This window comes from Myotis yumanensis, unplaced genomic scaffold (assembly GCF_028538775.1).
Source record: "Myotis yumanensis isolate MYYU_CA2020_CCGP unplaced genomic scaffold, mMyoYum1.0.hap1 SCAF_1, whole genome shotgun sequence".
Lineage (NCBI taxonomy): Eukaryota > Metazoa > Chordata > Mammalia > Chiroptera > Vespertilionidae > Myotis > Myotis yumanensis.
Window position 1 is genome coordinate 53,681,167 of NW_027223752.1, and position 15,394 is coordinate 53,696,560.

At 46.3% G+C, this 15,394-nt stretch overlaps 1 protein-coding gene and 1 long non-coding RNA gene across 4 annotated transcripts in view; one reads left to right on the forward strand and one right to left on the reverse strand.

The window, feature by feature from the left end:
- The window catches only part of TLN2 (talin 2), a 421,578-nt gene extending 419,222 nt beyond the window's left edge, over positions 1 to 2,356 (reverse strand). For all 3 annotated transcript variants that reach the window (XM_070421588.1, XM_070421561.1, XM_070421564.1), the window contains exon 1: positions 2,248 to 2,356. The gene's annotated coding sequence lies outside the window, so the exon portion shown is untranslated. The remainder of the gene's footprint in view (positions 1 to 2,247) is intronic.
- A 128-nt stretch (positions 2,357 to 2,484) lies between these two features.
- LOC139002955 (uncharacterized) lies at positions 2,485 to 13,976 on the forward strand. The gene is made up of 3 exons (XR_011470198.1): positions 2,485 to 2,684; positions 11,612 to 12,260; positions 13,408 to 13,976. It is a non-coding gene; the product is annotated as an uncharacterized lncRNA (long non-coding RNA).
- The last annotated feature ends 1,418 nt before the right edge of the window (positions 13,977 to 15,394 follow it).

A 15,394-nucleotide genomic window follows, 5' to 3' on the forward strand; every position in this document is an offset into this window, starting at 1 on the left:
CCCTTTCTGTGATCCCTGGAAGCCTCTCCAATGATGAAGCCCCAAAGTGCTGACATGATCTCAAATACTGTGGCAACATTTCAGTAAGAAGCCAAGGCCGGTACGTTCCTCCATTCAGTTGATTGCTGGTCAGCAAACACATACTTCCCCTGCCCCTTCGCAAAGCAAAAGCCACAATCTATTTTAAAAGTAAAAATTCCCGCGTGGCTTAGCGGTTGAGCATGAACCTATGAACCAGGGGATCCAGGTTATATTACAGGTCAGGGCACATGTCCAGGTTGTGGGTTCCTGGGACGTGCAGGAGGCAGCCAATCAATGAGTCTCCTGATCGTTGGTGTTTCTCTCTCTCTCTCTCTCTCTCTCTCTCTCTCTCTCCCCCCTTCCTCCCTGAAATCAATAAAAACATTTTTTTAAAAAGCAAAGATTCCCCCCACCACTCATTCCTAAGAAGTCGCTAACTCCAAGCTCCAGAGAAGGGGCGATAGCGCACAACCTGGCGAGTGCCACAGCTCAGAACACCCAGGTACTATTAGACGCCAAAGTGAATGGAACTTAAGAGTGCCAGGGTGCTTGTCATTTGGGGATCCATTTTGCCAGGACCTCCTCCCTCCCTCCGGTCTTCAGCTGAGTCCTGGACAACGCCAACACTTCAGCTCATTCCTCCCTCATCTTCTGGAAATAACCGGAGGTGAGTTTTCACAACACACAGGGATTCTGAATCAACTCCCATTTCCCAAGTCACCTCGGCAAAAATCCAAGTTTCCCCACGCGTCACCTGAAAACCCAACTTCTGGAAACGCCCCCTTACCTCGCCAGCGCAAGCTGGCAGCGCGGCGACAGCGGAGCACGCAGCCGCGGGCGCTCCTGCTGTCCCCGCCGCAGCCTGGGAGGCGGTAGGAGGCTCAGGCTGCTCTGCGGCCGGGATGACTGCCAGCCAGGCCCTGGGCCCTGCGCCGCAAACCGGGGCGCCTCTTCTCCCGCAGGGAGGGAGCTCCCCGCGCCCTGCGGTGCGCCCGGGCGAACCCAGGCGCTGGGGAAAAGCCCTGCACCCCGCGCCCGACCGGGGCACGCCGCCAGGCGCACGGCTCCGGCAGAGCGCCCGGGCGGCAGGAGAGGGGCGTGTTCCTGAGCCTCGGAGCCCAAACGCCCGGTCTCGGCGGGACAGGGGAAGGAGGCGAGCCGCGCGCGTGTCCCTGACGGCGGCTCCGGGCCCTCCACCCCAGCCGGCCTGGCGAGCGCTGCAGCCGCGCGCCCCTGCGGGGACAGCCGCCGGGCTCGCCCTGCGCGGCCGCCTCCGCGCGGGCCTCGGAGCCAAACTTTCCCGGCGAAAACCGCTCGTGCGGGGGCGCCGCACTATCTCCCGGGCCCAAAAACTGTGCGCCCCCTCCCCTCCGCAGCCAAGACCCACTGAAAATATGGCGCCCTCGAACGTCGTTCCTCGGTCTCCTTCGGGAATCCCGAAATGCCCGTCTCCGGGACCCCGGGTCCCAGCGGGCGCGAAATCTCAGCTCGTGGGGCCACGGAAGGAGAAGCGCCGCTAGTCCAGTGCGACACTGAATCCAAATCCTGCTCTCGCTCTAGGCGGGCGCTGCCCCCGTCCCTCCCTCAGCGACCAGCAGTTTGCTGGTGGCGAAATTGCCAAGTAAGGGGGAGTCGTGGGATAGGCAGGTACGAGAGTCCGGACTGGGGAAGGGGCTGGGCACCCGCGGGCTGTCTTTGCCCGAAGCCTGGCCGGAGACTTGTTTGCAAAGTGGCGCTGGAGTCGGGGCGGCCAGTGCTGGAATGAAGCCGTTCCGCCCGCGCCAACTCCCCTGGCACGGGGGCCCGGTCGGGGCCGAGGGGACACTCCAGGCGGGCGAGGCCGCTTTTCAAAGCCCAGTTACCGGAAACCCAGCGGGAGCTCCGGAGGGGACCGGCTGCCCGCGGTCAGGAATCCGCTCTGGGGCGCCGGCTGCGAGGCTGCTTGCAAACCGCTGCGCCCGGGTCGAGTGCAGTGAAACATACATGTGCAGTAGGCAGGTGCATTGATTTCATTTTATTTTTATTTTCCTGCAGAAAGCCCTCCTAGAACATCACATCTGGGAGGTTTGCGGGGTTTTTTCTGCATTGGCATCACTCACGAGAGGCAAAAGGAAGGGAAAAACCACCCACATTTTCCTTCTGTCGGGAGGGAAAAGACACGAGAAATTCATGCAACGTGCATGCAGCTGGAGGAGGAGGAAAACCCGAGTGAGCCGTGCGCCTTACCGGGGGATGCATTTACTGTCTCATTGCAGAGCGCCTGCCCGGGAGTGCAGCCGGCGTCCCCCCGCGCGCCCGGCGACCGCTCCGCTCCCGCAGCCGCCTCAGCCCCAGCCGCCGCCGCTGGCTCCGGGCGCGGAACAAGAGCCGAGGGCGAGCGCGAGCGCACGGCCCGCGAGCGCGGGGAGGGCAGGAAGCGCGTCATCACTCAGGGACGGCGCGGCCCCGCGAGTCTCCGCACGGCTCCGGTTTGGACGCGGCACCCGGCTGGGCCAGCGCTGGCGCTCCCGCGCCCCTCCTGGGTCGCCGCCCGCGGCCGGTGATAGAGGGTCCGCGGGGGAAGGCGACGCGCCGGCCGAGCTGTCGCGGGAAGGGGCTGGGCCCCCGCGGGCTGTCTTTGCCCGCAGGGTGACCCCGGCTCCCCAGAATTGGACCTCTGCTGTGTAAGGGGGATTGGGGTGGGGTGGGGTGGGGGAGACTGGCATCTTTGGGAATGGGGCCCCTGGGTCAGCAGAGCGCTTCTCCCCACCGCTGCCCAGGCCCCGGAGAAAGCGTGGTGCGGTTCCCGTGTGAGGACCTTGCGGGCTATTCTGCTGCGGGAACTGGCGGCGGGACTCCGCACGTGTTGGTCACGCAGACTCTGAAACTCTGCTGGTCCGTGGTCACTTAGGTCTTTTTGAGAACAATCATCAGGAAATGATGCAAGATGACCTGGAGCGATGTGAAGGTTAAGTGGGCGAGGAGACGAGTCACAATGCACTATAGGATTCCAATTTAAAAACATATGTGGAGGCAGAAAAGTGGGGGACAGATAAACACCAAGACGTTAACTAGGTCTCTCAGTGATTGGTGGAATTGTGTGTGATTTTTCTTTTTCTGCTTAGTTACTGATTTTTCGGAAAGAAGCACATTATTTTTGTAATTTCAAAAAAGTTTTAAATAAGAAAAGGACTGGCTTTTTGTCCCCTTAATGCCGGTACCAAAGAACCAAAATAGACCCCTCTTCCTAAGAAATAGATAGCAAATCTCTCCAGTTACTCATAAATTAACCTACTTCAACTTTTTGATGTTTAACAGAGCACGAAACTACTGTTGCTCTCTGAACTGGAGAGAGAGCTGATTTTGTAAATTGAAACTATCTTAAGTCCATTGGGACATTGGATAAGACTGGACATTCTGTAAGAACAATAGCAAGTCTTTTTCCAAGCTGATGGACTTGATTTTATGATGACCACAGAGATCTGTATAACCTTAGAGTACAACTTTGTTACTTAGAGTAGAGAATAAACTTTATAAATCAAAAAGCACAGTCAAGAAAACCAGTTAATTGGCAACTTGAGAAAGTCCTCAAAATTGCAGGGGATAGATAGACTGTTTCTAAATGTACAGGTAAAATGTTTCTGCTCACCACCACTTTTTCAACATTCACCAGTCTAACAGAATAACTGGTGGTGGCAGCAAGCCACCTCTGAGGATGGTTAAGAAGTGAATGTTTATTGATTACTGTAAGAGATCAGTACTAAGCTCATTAAATTATGCCACCTAACTTGTCCCTGGGTTTACTGACCAACAGCAACCATATTGTTGTGTTTCACGTGCCAGGTTTACATCAAAAGAAGTTCATCAAAATAGAAAAGTTTTTGCAAAATAATATTTCTCTTCCTTTAGTCCTGGCTGGATAGGGCCCAATGGCTTCCCATCAAGCATCTCAAAAATCTGTTCTTTTCCCCCAAAACTGGATTTCAAGATTTTCTGTCACTTAATTCAAGTATCCCCATGATCTTCCGCAGCCTGCCAGTGAGGTGCTGTTTAATGATAGAAGGTCAGCCTCATGACAGCAAGGACCTTAACTGCATCTTCCTGCCTACAGAGGGCCTGGCACATAGCGGGTGCTCAATAAATATTCATTTCATGAAAATAGCATGTTTGTTTCCTATTTACTTGGCTAGTTCCTAAGATACTTGAAAAGTTCTTTATCCCAGTAGACTGTCAGCATAATTCTGGGATGCTAAGAGCTTGTAGGGTTAGAGCATTGCTTTAATCTAGTAATTTACTCTTTTCAAAATAGCAGCCAAACCCCAAAACATGCAGAGGCACAAAGTGCAGGTGCCTGTGTGTCTGTGAATTACTAATCTAATTAGCACTATTTTTGGTTCTCTTGCCATCAGTCAAACATTTCCCCCAGTGAGAGAGAATATTAATCCTAGAACTCTTTGCTTTAGTCCTGACCTCTAGCCAACTGACTTTGGACATTTCACTTATTTTTTTATCATACCTCAGTTTCTCTAACCTCTTAGGACCTCAAAGCCATTTACTATTTCTTTAGAAACCCCAATTCTAACCTATTGCCTAGCAGTATATTTTTCAACAATTTCCCAATAGATGTAAAATTGCTTTTACCAGTAACCAGTAAGTGCTCTGAAAATGAGACTCCTCCCTGAGGTCTGAAAAGATATTATTTCTAAATTTAGAGTTGGCTCTTAGTCCTGTCTCTCTATAGTAGTCACAGTGACCATAGTTCACTGTAGACCAGCAAAAAATCTGACTTCAGTTCACATTCTTCAGCTTTGTCTCCACCCAGCAGAGGAAAACATGGTGGCAGTTTATTTTAGATTATCTAGGACCGGGGGTAAAACTCATTCCATCTAATCAATTTACCAAGCCTTCAGACTGTCCCTTTTCCTGCCAAGCAGAGCATCAGGAACTGGAAAACAAAACACCACATTCTGTGTGAATAAAGAGTGCAGCATTTGGGGGAGTAAACCATTATAAATACATCTAGAACTAAAATCCATTTTTTTCCACAAGCTAGAGCTCTAAATACCAGACCAGGAGTTGATTGATGCTAAAGAGCCAGATGATATGCAATTGCTCCCCTCCCCCCATTGCACTATTAGTCTTAACCTCCTGACTTCCTGTGTGCATATGTATATACCTGAGCAAACCCAATTGTGTCCATATTGAAGAGAAAAAAATTCTACCAAATATTTGTTCCACATTTGTTTATAAAATCGTATTTTGTGTGGTGTGATATCTTCTAGTGTTTCTCTTAATATAATACACCAACAGTTTATGACATTATCCCCCTTTCAGAATTGTGTCCACTCCCTGGGGAAAGGTGGATGTGGGAGCCACATTTTCTACAAATTGCCTATACTCAGAACCAAGATGAAAGCAAGATACTCAGGCTTCTATTACCATTTGACATCTTTAGCTTTACAGAAACCTCTCCAACTCTTTTTTTAATTATAAGTTCTAGGAGAGAATATTACCTAATAATTATAGAGGGAATATTATCTGAGTTTTGGTGCAGCATGTAATTAAGTTACTTTCATTTTATTTGAAAAGCAGATATTTGACATTTTGCAAGGATTAATATATTTTGGGGTTTTTTAATTTTTTTTTTATTGATTTTAGAGAGAGGAAGGGAGAGGAATAGAGAGAAGGAAACATGGATGAGGGAGAAACATCTATACCCTGTCTCCTGCACGTGCCCCTCCCACCCCACCCCCTTACTGGTGATTGGGCCCCAAACTGGGCTTGTGCCCTGACCTGGAATCCAACCATGACCTGTTTCATGAGTGGATGCTCAACCATTGACCCACAATGGCTGGGCTATATTTTAGATTTTTAGCTATCTCTAAGCATGGGGTCTCACCTCATGACTATTAAGGATGGAATGATAGATGCAGCTTAAATGTCTTTTTAAGAGAAAATTGCTTACATGGATTCAGGAAACAATTATTATTGTACCCAACACAGGACATGCTAGAGATTAATTTTTCTTTTTCTATCATATATAAAACACACTATGGAAGGTTCTTGAAATGTCTCAAGAAACATGGGATCTAGAAGAGTACCAATAATAATGCTAAATTGGATTCATCTTAAATCCAAGTCAAATGGTTACTATAAACAGTATGTGAAGTAGGATGTTTCTCTTTTGGTCACTTACTCATTGATTTGAGAAGGGATTATTAACTGGTTAAAAATGTTTTTGAAATATTTTTGTGGATCATCAAAACTCTTACTAAATATGAAAATTTTAAGTTTCTTTAGTCATTTGCCATTTTAAAAATTGTTATATAGATAATCATGCTTTTCTTAAATGGTCTGTAATAGCAAGGTATTATAGAAAGACACTAAAAAAATTTTTGTTAAATCTGGGGTCATAGTAAATTGCCCCTCTATCACTAAACTATGTTGAATAGATTGACTTCTTTGATTCTGGAGATGTATTTATTTATAGGGGCCACAAAACTCTTAAAACAGTTTGTCTAGGCTAAGACCTACTTTAAAACTAATATATTTATTGTCATGTATGAAATATCATTCTAAATCTATCTAAAATGGAATAGATATATACTAAACAAATAAGATGATTAGCTCATATTTGTCACTAAGTGTTTTTATTACATAATTAAAAGTGATGAACTGAAATATAGTAAGTGTTGAGAGAAATTACATGAATATATTTGTTTTAACTTCAGAGAGATAAGTGATGGCTTTGGGTCTACATCAAAGACAAAATAAATAAGTCCCGCACAACTGTAACTTGCCTATTTCTTTAAATCAATTTTAAAAATATTTATTGGTTTGGTGCCAGCACTCATGAACAAAACACTCTTCCTCCCAGCTGTGCAGAATCCTACTGAATAAATTACAGCCCTTGCCTTTCAGGAGGGTTGGAAAGATTAGAGAGACCACACCTGATATTCAAATTGATTCTGTTGATAAGAGGTCTTTAAAGGTCTCCTTTCATCTAGTCCAGGGGTGGGCAAACTTTTTGACTCGAGGGCCACAATGGGTTCTTAAACTGGACCGGAGGGCTGGAACAAAAGCATGGATGGAGTGTTTGTGTGAACTAATATAAATTCAAAGTAAACATCATTACATAAAAGGGTACAGTCTTTTTTTTTTTTTTTTAGTTTTATTCATTTCAAACGGGCCGGATCCGGCCGAGGGCCGTAGTTTGCCCACGGCTGATTCTAGTCACTCCCTCAGAATTATAAGCTTCAGAGGTTTAGAAAACACCAAAGAAAAGGTTCTTCCCTACCAAGACCAGGCACAGTAGAACAGCTGTGGTCCTGGTAGCCCTATGTTCTGTTGCTCAAACCAGCCCAAAGCAGGTGTCTTAGGGTGGCCTGGAACCTTTAAGGTAAACTACAGTGCAGGATTTCTGATGAATTGCCTCATACAGTATTTGTCTCACCATTTTGAATATATTTTGGTTCCCTGCCAGACCCATCTCCTGGAGCTCCATCAGTTTAGGAAGTTTTGATTGTCCTCAGTTTGTGATTCCATTGAGATTTGTCCAACTTTGGGCATTTTCATGGTATTCTATCTTTATTTTAACAAACTCAGAATTCTCATCATTAGTCAGAGCCACTTTGCAAAGACTGTAAAGTTGGCATGATACAGTGCCTTGTCAAAGGTAAGTTAGAGGGGAGCTAGAAAGGGAAGGGAAAAGAAGAAAACAGCCATTCAAATGATTTGTAGTGCATCAGCTCTTAACATTATTCTTTAAATATTTCCCCAATGTAATCTGAATAAGATTTAAAACAAAAACCTTCAGCACCAATTCAATTAGCTTAACTTTTTTTCACCCAAAGATAAAATAGAAATAAGGGCATAAATATTTCATCTTCCATAACATCAGAAAAATTACTTGCAAAAACATCATTTTGGTCTCCTTTGAATTTAAAGGGTTCTATCTTTTTTAATGTATGTATATGTAGCTCAGAATCAAGCGGCTACTATGGAAAAATAGGGCTCTTTACATAATCAGTGGAATGATGTATTTTATTATCACTTAGCTCTCTAATTCCACTTCATGCTATTCTCTTATTTAAGGATTTTGCTACAGTAACTAAGAACACAATATCCAACGCATAAAGTCTCTATATTCACTGAGATTCTGTCATACCTCTGACTGACAAATCTTTATTATTCATATTACTTGGCACAGATAAATACATTTCTTAATGAATCAGACAGTCAAAATAAAAGTAGTCATCCTGAGGTTCCTCCTTTTCATGCTTAAAGTAAAAAAGAAAGCATTAGTAAGTTGATGTTAAGCCCTATCATTTTAATGACAAGTGTCTGACTCATCTTTTTTTGTCCCCTAAAGCCCAGCACCCATAGCAGCATACAATGAATACATGTTTATTAAATAAATTTCTCTATTGTCATTTAAATAAGTTAACTCAGTCGAATGTGCCCCACAAATGCCCATTTTACAACTAATATATGACAAGAGTAATCGGAGAAGTTAAACTCATTAAGAGCCAAGTGTATGAAAACTAATTTCACTCCTTTTGTAATGTCTTCATCCTCTTCAAGAAGTTATTTGAATGGTTTCCGTTCCACCCCTGTCCTCCGATCACTCAGTTCCTCTCTCCAGAGGCGAGCACTTTTACCAGTTTCTTGCATATCCTTCCAGGATATCCTATGTCTATAAAAAATAAACAGGTTCACTTTTTTTCACAAATGGTAACATACTATACTGCTGCTTGCTTCCTTTGTTATCCTTTGTAGGTAGAGGGGTTTTTTAAAATCATAATATGCTTTTTTGAAAATTTTTAAACATATAACAAAGGTAGAGAGATTGTATAGTGAACCTGGTGTACTATCATCCAATTTCAACAATTAAAGATATTGTATCATTTCACCCCCTACTTCTACAGGCACAATGCCACTGTCACAACGAATAAAATTAATAATTCCTCGGTATCATCTAGTCCCCAATCTATACTCGGCTACCTCTAACTGTCTAACACAGTGGTTCTCAACCTTCCTAATGCCACGACCCTTTAATACAGTTCCTCCTGTTGTGGTGACCCCCAATTTCATTGTTACAAATTGAACATAAAGCATAGTGATTAATCACAAAAACAATATGTAATTATATATGTGCTTTCCGATGGCCTTAGGCGACCCCTGTGAAAGGGTCGTTCGACCCCCAAAGGGGTCACGACCCACGGGTTGAGAACCGCTGGTCTAACACATGCCAAACATCAGGTTTGTTTTCTGTGTTTCTCCAGTCTCTTTTCATCTAGACATCTAGAGTATCCCATCCTTATTGCTTTCTATGGCACTGACTTGAAGAAAACTGATCAATTGTCTTGTAGAATATTTCACACTCTGGATCTCCCTTGTGGCATTGTTTAACTCCATCCTTTAGTTCCTTATTTCTTGTAAAATGGAAGTTGGTCTGTCAACTTAATTAGGCTCATCTTTGGGGCGCAGGTTTAACTTTGGGGCAAGTATACTTCTGAGCTAGTTCTGAATGTCTCCTATTGCCTCCCATCAGGGGGCACATAATGTCAGGTGGCCCACATTTCAGGGAAGCTGAGATTGACCAGTGAGTTCAGGGGGTGACATCACGATCTGAATATTGTAAAGTTCCCATCAGCCTTTTATCAAGTGGTTTCATTCATTGGTGACTGACTGCCACCTGAATCAATGATTTATTGAGGGCTGCAAAATGGGGGTATTCTAGTATTCTAGTTCTAGCATTAGTGTGTGAAAGAATAAGCTTTCCCTGAAAAAATCCACGTAATCTTAGAATCCATTGATTTGGAATATTTACAGCAAAGCTCATGGAAATATATCATCACAAGAATTACCATTAAGAAGGCTCCATCCTGGCCAGCATGGCTTAATGGTTGAGCATCAACCTATGAACCAAGAAGTAGCTGTTGGATTCCCAGTCAGGCCATATGCCCCAGTTTCGGGCTCAATCCCCATAGGAGACAGCCAATCAACAATTCTTTCTCATCATTAATGTTTCTATCTCTCTCCCTCTCCCTTTCTGAAATCAATAAAAATATCTATATTTTTTTAAAGGCTCCAAATCCCTCTAAGTTGCATCAAATAAAAACTGAGCCCTAACTGGTTTGGCTCAGCGGAAAGAGCGTCAGCCTGCAGACTGAAGGGTCCCAGGTTCGATTCCGGCCAAGGGCATGTACCTTGGTTGCAGGCACATCCCCAGTGGGGAGTGTGCAGAGGCAGCTGATCGATGTTTCTCTCCCATCGATGTTTCTAACTCTCTATCCCTCTCCCTTCCTCTCTGTAAAAAAACAATAAAATACATTTTTAAAAAAACAAAAACTGAAAACCTGTAGTTTGAAAAGCTTTGTTTTTTAAGGTTTAAAAAGTCTAGGTCTATTCAGAAGCAGCTGATACTGTCATGGGGGGCTGGGGCTTCTATAGTTACATAACATTCTAAATATAACCTATTGGGAACCTTCTCCATTTGCATAAGAAAGCCCATTCATATCTACAAAAGAAATTATCCTTACCTAACCTGAAATGTATTATAGAATCATTCCCTTTATAAAATATTAGAAAGATGGAAACAGTCCTCTCTGGGGAGGAAATCTCCAGGGAGACAGAATATTCCCTGAATTGCAGATAAATCCAAGCAGAGAGCCATTGTGTGGCTGAAAGGCTTTCTAAGCATTGGGCATTTCCCTATAAGGAGGTGTGCCTCCCATTAAACAGGCTTTCAAACTGAGACTCACTGGGCTGCTCATTCAAACTCCTACGCTTTACACCAAGAGATCCAGATTGACTGAGTCTCTTCCTTTGAAATCATCCCAGAGACCATTTGGGGAAAACCCTATTATAAGTGCTGAGGGTTCTGAGCCTCACATCCATGCCCATTGCACATTGCCTCGGGAAGATGGTTATTATAGCACTACTAGGGGCCCAGTGCACGAATTTGTGCACCTTGAAAGGAACTGTGGGCCACAAGGCTGCGGTAGGCACAGGGGCAAGTCTCAGCCCATCCTCTGTGACCCCACCCCGGTCCTCCCACCACGGCCCCTGGTCCTCTGTCGGCCAGCAGCCCCGTTCCTGCTGCCGCAGCTCCCATGCACTGATGGCACCAGCCCTGCTCTCACCCGCTGACTGCGTGGAGCGATTGGGGCTGGCACCATCAGCGGGTGCAAGTGGCGGCTGCTGCCCCGATTGCCCCTCAGGAGCACAGGGAGATGGAGAAGTACCCAGGGGTGACCAGGACCTGCAGCTGCCGCTCGCACCCACTGATGGCGCCAAGTGATCAGGACCGGCTGTGGTGCCAGCTGCAGGTGCAAGCAGGGCTGGTGCCAGCAGCAGGTGTGAGTGCCAGGTGGGACCACATGATAACAACCTCATTCAGCACTGAGTTAGGGAGGCCTGAGGGGCCATGTCTTAAGAATCTTCAAGCCATCAATTCTTACCGTAGCACTTAGTACACAGTAGGTGTTGAGCAAATATCCATTAAAGGAATGACTGAAGGAATGAACAACTTACCGGGGAACTCAGATCTCTAATATTGACTCTGTTCAGTGTTATCTAAGCTGCCTTTTCTGTCTCCTGCCAACAGAGCACCCTGCCTGTTTGAGGAAGTCACTCACACAGATGGGGAGAAATGAGCTGGAAGTTCCTTGAGGAAAAGGAGACCCTTAGCAAGTCATGCTGTCATTTGGAAGGCAGCACGACGAGAGACTGGAGTTATGGTTTACCAAATAAACCCGACGGAGGCTGAATGTCACCAGTGTGGTCTGGTGGTTTCTTGTTTCCACAAAATGAACATCACTGGGCTGGCCGTTTTTCAGAAGAGAGAGTAGCCTCCCACATTGCCACAGCAAACAAAGGATGAAATGTGAAACTACTCATAAGCTAAGGGAAGCTTTCTAGTCCCAAGTCTTGACTGATAGTTTTCAAGATTAAGACTAAATATATATGTTTGAATTTAATTCTTCTGCAACTGAGGACCTATCGGGGGAGTTCTGTTTTCTATCTTACCTGGTCCTATTCAAGATTACACAGATCAGTCCTGTCAAAAGTAAAATCATTTCCAATGGGAACATTTTATTTTAATTTTTTTTGTTGTTGTTAATCCTCACCCAAGGATATTTTTCCATTGATTTTTAGAGAGACTGGAAGGGAGGGGGAAAGACAGAGAGAGAGAAACAATGAGGTGAGAGAAACACATGGATTGGTTGCCTCCCGCACAGGAGCCTGCAACCGAGGTATGTGCCCTTGACCGGAATCAAACCCAGGACCCTTCAGTCCACAGGCTGACACTGAGCCAAATTGGCTAGGGCAGTCAACGGGAGCATTTTAAGGAGGAGGAGGATAAGGATTGAAATGGGAATCAGGAAACCTAAGTGACTCCACAGTAGATATGTGGCCTTGGAAATGCTCCTTCACTGTTAACATTTGTAAATTGAGCAGGTTGACTCTAGTAATCTATAATTCCACTTCTAGATTTCTATCATTTCTCTACACACCGATAAAGCATATAATCAGTGCCATTCATCTGACACTTATAATCTGCTGGAGGCCCGAAGCATGAAATTCGTGCAAGGGGCTCATCCCTCACAGCCCCGGCTGCCTCAGCCAGCCCTCACAGCCTCAGCTGCATGGCCCGTCCTTACAGCCCTGGCTTCATCCAGAAAGTCACCCGGAAAGTCTGCTGTTTGCTCTAATTAGCATATTAGCTCTTTATTATACAGAATTGCCTGGTGCTATAGTTAATGCACATGTCTTATTCCCCCAACTAAAGTGTAAGCTCCTTAATGTCTGAAACACATCTGATACTCTGCAGTGGCCGCTGCGGTACATCCACTGAGGCACTCCTTCCCCCACCTGCTGGGAGTGTTGAGGCTGATGACTCTTATCTGAGTCCCTTTCCACCCCTACTGGGAAGTGTGTGTGTCAAGGGGGTGGAAAAGCCAGTGTCCAATGACTAGATGGTTGATATGTGTGTGTGTGTGGGGGGGGGGGGGGGGTGTCAATAAAGGCCAAAGGGAGACAACTCTGAAGAGCTGCCCTGCAGCAGAGCTTCCCTTAGGATCTCAGGCCTTCGTGTGACTGCATCACCGTCCAACCTCTTCCTGTTTATCCTGCTTTCCTCACTCCCTGGCAGGTGTGGTTCTTGAGAGCATTCCCCAGTCAACCTCCTGCATGCAAATCTCAGAGTCTGAGTCTGTTCCCTAGAGTTTTTAACTACGTTCCCTGCTACCTTCCCATCTTTTCCAATGTATTCCCCCCTTGCAAGGTGGGCTCAAATTAACTGGTCCACAGGGACCGCAGCAAGGTGGGCGAGAAGCCCATGCAGGGAGAAGTCCTGTTCTTTGTCTCCACAAATACTGAAACTGACATTGTTTCTCCTAGGGTGCAAGTCTCCGCTAGCAGAGCCAAGAACCGGGGAAATGTTCTCCATCAGGAAGGCACCGGGAGTGTTTTGTTGCTGCTCATCTTTTTTCATGTGTGTGTCCAATTCCTGGCAGCAGTGAGAGTGGAGGGACCAGGCCCTACATACATTGACTGAGATTAACAGAATATTTAAAAGTTGGCCGGTCTCCTTGTGCCTCTAAAGCCAGACAAAAACCTTGGTTTGCAAACTGCTTCCTCTTTTAAATGAAAACCAGAAGTAAACTGATCACCCCGTGATGGTCTGGGATCCTTCAGCATAGGTGGTGTCGAGGTGTCCAGTCAAGCTTGCTGTTCCTTTCCACATAAAGGGGGAGATTGCTTTAGGCAACCCTTGCTCCCCACATGTTCTAAGACATTTACTTTGTTGTTGCTGTTATGAGCAATTGTGTCATTTTAACTAGATTAATTCACAGTCTACACACACAACCACACATATGTCTGTACCTTTGGAGCCAACTCACTGTGTTACATCGTGTTCACATAAACCTTTCAAATGAATATTTGCTTTTATTATGCAACTAGAGGCCCGGTGCACAAATTCGTGCATGGGTGGGGTCCCTTGGGGTGGCCTGTGGGATCAGGCCCCAGCTCACATCCCCAGCCTCACAGCCCTGCAGCCCCATAGCCCTGTAACCCCGCAGCCCCACCTGGCACCCCACCTTGGCCTGACACTGCCCCCTCACCTGTTCCATCATCCCACCTGTGGGGTGATAGCTTGCGGCTGGGTCTCCCACCTGGCTCCCTCAGCACCTGGGAGCCAGGCGGGGGCCCTGCCCCCCGCCGCCACTGCTGGTCACTGTCTGCAGGGCGATAGGTGGGACGATCAGGCCTCTGCTCACACCTGCCTTGGCCTGCCACCGCCCTGGTGCTGCCCTGGCACCGCCCGCTCACCTGCTCCACCATCCCACCACGGTCCTGCTCTCCTCAGGGCCCATTGGGGCTGGCAGCACTTCCACTGCCGCCTGCTGCCAGGCTGTGTAACCGACGCCCGCCCCCTGGTGGTCAGCACACGTCATAGGAAGCAGTGGAACTCCCAGTCGAACTCCTGAGGGGACATTTTGCATATTAGGCTTTTATTATATAGGATTCCATTGCTGTTGTGCTGTGCACTTTCCTTGGATAGCCAGAAGTATTTGTCCCCGATTTTTTTCTCTCTCTCTCTTTTTGGTTAGAATCTCAGACATTTGATATGATTTATAGAAGCACAGTCCTTTGAAATGATAAGAGGATGGACCGCAGACTTGGGGCATATTTAAATAATTAAAACATTGTCTGATACTGTGCGGTTCCAAGGGAAAAGAATAATAGTCGACACCAGAAAATTTCCTGGTGGAATTCTGCCAGGGAATAGCTGGCCGTCCTGGGGAGGTCTGTTGTTATGGGACGTTGCTGTTTGTAAATTTAATAAACGGCTCACATCTGCTTATAATATTATGGAAGTCTCGGCTAGGAGGACTTCTTACATAAAGCACATGGTTTATTTTAGAAATCAATCCATGCTTTCTGTTTGTAGGACTTGTCAGGGTGTATAGGAAAAGCACTACACCTGTATTTACATGTCGGAGTCTAGGCCACAGCATTCATATCCTGCTTGTGCTTTGAACCACAGCGTGATACGCCTGGAACTGGGAAATCTAGTCCTTCCCCAGCAGGGTACAGCTGAGGCCCCAAAGAGGTGGGGGGCCCTGGGCCAGGTCCCCAGCGTTAGTGACAGAGTCGGGACTGAGAGGATGTCACAGCACACCCTCTGCCCCCTGCTCCCCTCCACTCCTGTCTTCTTTCTTGTTTCTCTTTTGGACTCAGCTTACATATACTCCTCAGTTTGTGGCCCATTCGCAGCATCTTTGGTCTGAGAGTGGTCCCTCTCACATTTGCTCCCCATGGACTACTTCCTTGTTCCCATAAAGGCAACCATTCTGATGTTTTTAATGTGGATCCTTTATAT